This window comes from Leptonychotes weddellii, chromosome 16 (assembly GCF_054177405.1).
Source record: "Leptonychotes weddellii isolate Sample4059 chromosome 16, ASM5417740v2, whole genome shotgun sequence".
Lineage (NCBI taxonomy): Eukaryota > Metazoa > Chordata > Mammalia > Carnivora > Phocidae > Leptonychotes > Leptonychotes weddellii.
In genome coordinates this window covers 814,326-820,813 of record NC_138384.1, presented here as the reverse complement: position 1 = coordinate 820,813, position 6,488 = coordinate 814,326, and the positions used below count along the sequence as shown (strand labels likewise).

Genomic DNA, 6,488 nt, shown 5'->3' with positions numbered 1-6,488 from the left:
CAGGGGGACCCAGGACTCATGTGGGGGTGCACAGGGTGCGGGGGGCCGGGGGGACCCAGGACTCGTGTGGGGGTGCACAGGGTGGGGGGGGCCGGGGGGACCCAGGACTCGTGTGGGGGTGCACAGGGTGGGGGGCCCGGGGAGACCCAGGACTCGTGTGGGGGTGCACAGGGTGGTGTCCTGTGGAGACCCAGGACTCACGTGGGGTGGGGGTGCACAGGGTGCTGCCAGCCCTCCCCGGCTCACTTTTGCCCTGTTATCCGGCCGGTCACACCCTGCCCACCCCGGGCCCGCCTGTCTGCCAGCCCGTCGGCACCACAGTTGACGGTCACGAGGAAGGAGGCCACGGAAGGTGGCCCATCTCCCTTCCAGACTGCAGGCAGGAACCGAGACAGAGCTGCCCAAGGAGGCAGCCGTGGGGGGGGTTGGGGAGCAGGTGCTGCTGGGGAGCTGCCAGAGGGCTGGGGCCCCCGGGCACTGGACGATCGCCCTGCGCGGAGCCCAGCGCCCCACGGCCGGCCCCCAGGCAGCCCTCCCCTGCAGGGACCAGACGCTCGTCGGCAGCCCTCGGTTCTCGTTCTCCGGTGTTCCCGTCCCACTCTCCCGAGGCATTCCAGATGAAGTCAGAGAAGGAGGGTTTCCACAGACTCGCGCTCACCCAAGGAGGGCCCCAAACCATGAGGCTGTGGGAAAACACTGAACCTCACTGATGATCAAAGGCCCCTGGGCAAATAATCAGGTACCGTTTCTCACCGATAGAAAAGGTCAAATTCTAAAAAGGAAAACACCCAGCGGGGGGGTGAGCTGGCACTATTTCCCCACGGGGCACGTTGGCAATGGTTCTCCAGAGCTGTAAGTCAGCCCAGCAGTTCCTATGCTCAGACTTCTCTATCAAGGGTGTTCATTTTGGAAACAGCGCTGTGTCCCTGTGAAGGATGGGATCTCCGCAGACCACCGTGGCCACCTCGAGGCTACGGGGCGCCCTACCTCCTCTGCAGGGGAGCGGAGTGGAGGTCCCGTGGCTCTCCGTGGGCAGGTGAGCAGTACAGACCCCGTCGGGGCGCAGGGGGTCCTAGGAAGGGGCCGGAAGGGGCCCAGCAGGTGCAGGGTGGACAGTGGCTAGCTGGGACCCCGCTTTCTGCTTCTCTAATTTTCTGATGTTTCTGTCAAGCAGCACCGATGTTTCCGTGGCGCGGCGGACTCATCCACTCGCCCTCCGCCCGCCCTGCAGCCTGACCCAAGGTGAGTCCCGGACACTGACTGCTGACTGGCTCACACATTTCGGCCCAGAGATGAGTTCTGAGTTCTCGCTTGTCTTTGTTCCATTTCAAAGGAACAAATGGAATTTGTTGTTCCAAAACCAAGTCCACGGGCCAGCCGTGGACGCTCGCTGTGGGCAGCGTGGCGGCTGTGTATGCGTCACAGGGAAAGACCACGGGACCAGGGGCGTTTAAATCCTGGGGAGCTAATGAAGGAAACCCAGAAATCCAGGAGAAAGCATCAGGGGCTGTGTCCTGAGGGGCCGAGCAGAGGCCTGGCGGGTAAGGGGATTCAGGTGGAGGATAGAGCGGCACCCATGACAAAGGACTAGTAGCGCTACAGACACAATAAAAATGGGCAAAGCATATGAATAGGAACATCCCACAGGAAGAAATACAGAAGACACCGTAAACTCCTTCACTTTTAGGGTTTTCCTCCAAAACTCCCCGCCGAGAGCCAGGGCCAGCCGCGCCCGTGGGCAGCCACCTGCTGGCCCTCCGGGGCCTCTGTGCTCCCCGTGGCTCCGTCCCCTGGCTGCGCCTCAGAGGTCCGCTCGGGAGCTCGGGGACCCCCGTCTGTCTGGGGGCCGCTGCGCCCCGCGGCCCCGCGTGTAGCATGGCCTGCCCTCCCCGCAGCCTGTCACCGGAGCCAGAACATTCCCCGTCCTGCCTGAGCTCCCCAGCAGGGGTTCTGTCCCCTGCCACCGTGGTGCCCTGGCCGGCACCCACCCTCGCCCCACGGCCCCCGGAAGAAGGGGGACGGACCAGCCCGCTGTGACCCTGGGGCGCACGGGCCCAGGGGTCAGCCTGAGGGGGGCGCGGTCGCGGAATGGATGACCTCCAAACGCACCCGCGTCTCCTGCTCTGATAATGGGGTGGGGCCGTTATTGTCCCCAGAGCCTCCCCGCAGGGCACCAGGACCGCTGAGGATCTGGTCCTGTCACTCCCGCCTCAGTAGAGGCGCCTCCCGCACGTCGCTCTGGAGCGCCCGCCCATCAGGAGCACACGCGGTTGGTGCTCTCTGGAACATTCTGCCAGCGAGCGCTGCTCGGTCTCCCCGTCCCTCTCTCCTGGAGCCTGGGGGGGCATCCTCCTGTACCCCACGGCAGCCCACCTACCGTGCCCATGCTTCTCCCAGGAGCCGGGGGAACCCTGGCGCCACGGCCCCGGCTTCCTGCCTCCCTCGTGGCCTGGGGTACACACTCTCCAGAGCCCACACGCAGGGCCCTGTCAGGACGGCTTTGCGTGATTGCCACTGAGTGGGCCGCTGACGGGTAAATGGTCATCCTCGCCCACGAAGAGAACCACCGGTTCTCCGTTTGTCCATTAACTATCCCCCCAAACAAGCCCGTGCCCTCAGGCACACTAACAGAGGAGGACGCACCAGGGCGAGGGATGTGTGCCTGGGGGGGGGGGTCACCTCTCCTCGGGCTCCCTGGGTCCCCCCTTGGCCCTCCTTGTCTGTCAGTCTGCCCACAGTTGTCCGGGTCACCCCAACCTTCCTCGGGCTGTGACCTTCAACAGCAGGGCACAGAGAAGGACACATGTCACCAGACCAGACCCCTGATTTCACACACGGGGAGACCGCCTCAGAGAGGGGAGGCGCCAGGTCCAGGCCTCGCTGCTCATCTGCCGGTCCGGTCAGCAGTTCTGTGAGGATGGTCCAAGGGGGAACATGAACCCCGAGGGGTCTTTTCTGGCTGAGAGGCCCTGATTGTCTGGGGGAACATCGAGCCCATCCCGCCCGAGGTGGGAGCCGGCCTGTGCTCGCCTTCCCGCCTGACCGTGCGGGGCTGGTCCAGCGAGCAGCTCTGAGGCCGGGCGCGGACCAGCTGAGCGCCGCTGGGAGAATCCTGCTTTCCTCACGGAAAGATGGGCTGTGGGTGGTGAGAGCCCCCGACGGCCCCCTCCCTGCCTGGTCCGGCCCCCGCAAGACAAAGGGTACCACACAGGCTTGGGTGCCCCCCTCCAGCCCCACCTGCCCCCTCTCCTGGAAGAGGCAGAACCCTGGCTCGGTTATCCGCTCCCAAAGGGTTTGCTCCCCCAGCCCCGCCCCCACGTGCCGGGCACACGCCAGCCCAGAGCGGAGGGGGGAACCGATGAAGGGAACGCAGGCATGAAGACCTGATCCGCTGCGCCAGCGTCCTCCTGGTCCCTCCAAGCCCAGACCCTGCACCCCAGACACGGAATTCTAGAACAGCCCGAGGCCTCTGCCCTCACCTGCGGTGTCCGGATTGGGTGAGGCGGGTGCAGCAGGGCGGGTCTGAGCGCAGGGTGGGCTGGGGGCTCCTGGGGCTGGGTGAGGGCTGGGTGTAGGCTGAGATTTCTCAGTTTCGGCTGTGTGATTGCTGATGGTGGCGGCTTTCTTGGCTCCTCGGTGCCAGGGACCATAATTTCTGCCCGCCGAAGTCATAATTTACTCCCGGGAAAATAAACATTTGGGATTGTTTGCTGTGACGACGTCCCATGAATCTTAATAGCGTGAAGTCTCTGGGTTTCCCTCCAGGGGATGGGCTCCCACCCTGGCTCTGGCCTTCTGAGCAGGACCCGTTATGTGTCCGAGCCTCAGTCTCCGTATGCGGCACATGGGGACCTGCTTCCTAACAGCATGTGCACGCCACCTGGGGGGAGACGTGACATGTTGTTTGGGACCACCCAGACTGCGCAGTGCCCCCTCTTCTGGAAATAGACCTGCCCTCGGGCCACAGGCCAGGCCCCTGACCCAGGGGACGCCCTGGGCTGGCCAGCAACCCCGGAGCCCTTCCTGGGGTGGATGCTGGGTGCGGAAGAGCTACCCTTGGGCCGTGTTGCTGAGCTGGGGCGCCAGGACCCGGCTGCCGTGGAGCCAGTCCTGGTCTGTGGCGCCCAGCCCGCGGGCAAACGGGCGGCCCGCAGGACCAGAGATGGGGAGAAGAGGACAGACGTCTGTCCTGCGCACTCGGGCTCTACTCTGTCCCCCCTCTGATGCCACAAAGTCCTGTTCCTTCCTGGCTCTCGAGTGTGACGCACTTCACACACCTTACAGGTGTCGCCGACCACAGTGGGGCCCTTCCACCCTGAGGACCCCACAGCCGACGTTCCCCTTGTGACCCAGCCCCTCAGCCACAGCTGGCTGGTCCCTGAGCACAACATATGGGCCCCTGAGAATTTTGGGGAGGGGGCCCTGGTAGCCTAGAGGGTCTGAGAGGGCAGCTGCCGGGTTCCTGCTGCTCTCCCCACCTGGTCCCAGTTCCCAGAGGCCAAGAGAACCTCGGGGTGGGGAGGTCCAGACGCCTGGGGGGGCTTGTTGCTCCTGTGCACAACAGGGTAAACACTGAGTTGGAGCTGGGACGCCCTGCAAGGCACAGCTTGAGGGCCCGGGGGGAGCTTGAACTGCTCTCGCCCCCCGACCTCGATGGGCAGGAGGCCTTCACCCACCTCCCGGCCGCATGGACACGGTCTGCCCAGTGTTTCTCTGGGGCCTCAGGGCCAGACCCCGGCAGCTGGCCCTGTTGCTGCCCAGGGGCGGAGGCGGGAAGACCCCCAGCCTCAGTGTGTGCCGGGCGCGTGATCCCACGCAGTGCAGTGTACCTTTGGTGCAGACACTGAATCGCACAGCAGTCGGCTCACCCCCAAATCCACGGTAGCCTGGAACCCAGGCCACGCCCCTGAGCACGCTCTCCCCGGGAACCAAAGCCGCCCCTTGGATTTGAGCCCCCCATGGCTGTGCCTGAGGGCAGCTGGGGGCCAGACCTACAGAAGACAGGTCTCTGGAAGGAGCCTGAGAATCTTTGCTCTCATCAAGTACTCTGGAAGATTCTAAAGCTCATGAGTCCAGAAACCCAGCCTGCTCCCTGGGGACTCCCTGTCGAGTGGCCAGTGCTGCCTGTTCCCAAAACACCTCGGCCCCCGAGGCCGGGGCGCCCTGGGCCGACTGCACGGCCTTTCAGGGCTGTGTCCCCAGCCAGCTGTCGGGGACGCGTGCCGAGGACAGCAGTTCTGGGCGAGAGCACCCATGGGCAGGAGCTCGTCCGCCTCTCCTTGCCATCTCAGCACAGGGAGGATGACAGCCCGGAGGTCGCACCGCCTCCCCGCGCAGGCCCTCTGCAGGCGCGCCCGCTGGACCCCCGCGCCCGTCCTGCGCGCCTGTTATTGGCCCCACCGGGCAGCTGGCAAGCGAAGAACCAGAGAGGGGTGGTCGCTCACCCGAGACACACGGCGTGTAGGCAGTGGGGCTGGGCTCACCCCCAGGCTCTCACGCCCTCCCAGTCCAGCAAAGTTAACTCAGAAGATGGCACAGTCCCAACGGTGGAATACGGTTCAGCCAGAAAAAGGAACGCGGTCCCCATTCACGCAACAACGCCCGTGAACCTCCAAAGCCTCATGCTGAGTGAAGGAAGCCAGACACAGGCTGCCTATCATCTGCTCCTGCTCATGTGAAACGTCCAGAAGAGCCACAGACCGAAGGCAGATCGGCGGGGGCAGGAGGACGGGGGGACTGCCAAGGGGTGTCGGTGTCTATTGGTGGGGATGGAAATGTTCTAAAATTAGGTAGCGGTGCTGGCCACACAGCTCCACTGAAAACCGCTGGCTCGTATGCACTCAACTTGAGTTATCTCAAGAAAGCTGTTTCAGAATCAAAGCAGACGCAGACACCTTCCGAGCCCGACCGCCTTGCCCGAGGGGGCAGGGGCCGGGGAGGGGCCAGGCTGCAGGCTGCAGTGTGCCCGTGGGGCCCCAGCGGCACACCTCGGGGTGCAGGGAGCCCCAGAAGCCGTGGCGGAGCCCGTTGAGAGGGAAGGCCCCAGCGTGGGCCATGTGGGGAAGAAGACCTAAAATAATTCTAAGAACCTGAAACTCTGGGGAGAAGTGGGGGCTGCTGTGGTCACCTCGAATGGGGAACTCCTCGTGCAAGGAAGGAGAAGTTTTATCTCGGGGGGTTGGGGGAAGCCGGGCAGGGGATGGCAGTGGCGGGGAGGAGGGGGAAGGACTCCCACGCAGAAACACTCAAGTTGAGGGGCCTTGTCTGATTGTGACGAGGGAGGACTCCCCCCTTCTCCAGATGGGGAGACTGAGGCTGGGCCCGCTGCTGTCTTTGGGGGCTATGTGAACACGGGCCCCAGCGTATCTGGGTCAGAGTTCTGCCGGCCCCCACTGCCAGCCGCGGGCCCACTGTGTGGGTCCCCTCTGAGTCCTCACCCCAGCTGGGCCCTGCCAGGCTCCCATTTGCTCGACCGTCCTGAGCTGAGG

At 64.6% G+C, this 6,488-nt stretch overlaps 1 protein-coding gene across 2 annotated transcripts in view; it reads right to left on the bottom strand.

Moving 5' to 3' along the window:
* Window positions 1-6,488, bottom strand: part of CBFA2T3 (CBFA2/RUNX1 partner transcriptional co-repressor 3) — a 79,990-nt gene that overhangs the window by 57,465 nt on the left and 16,037 nt on the right. The gene's annotated exons all lie outside the window — the stretch shown is intronic.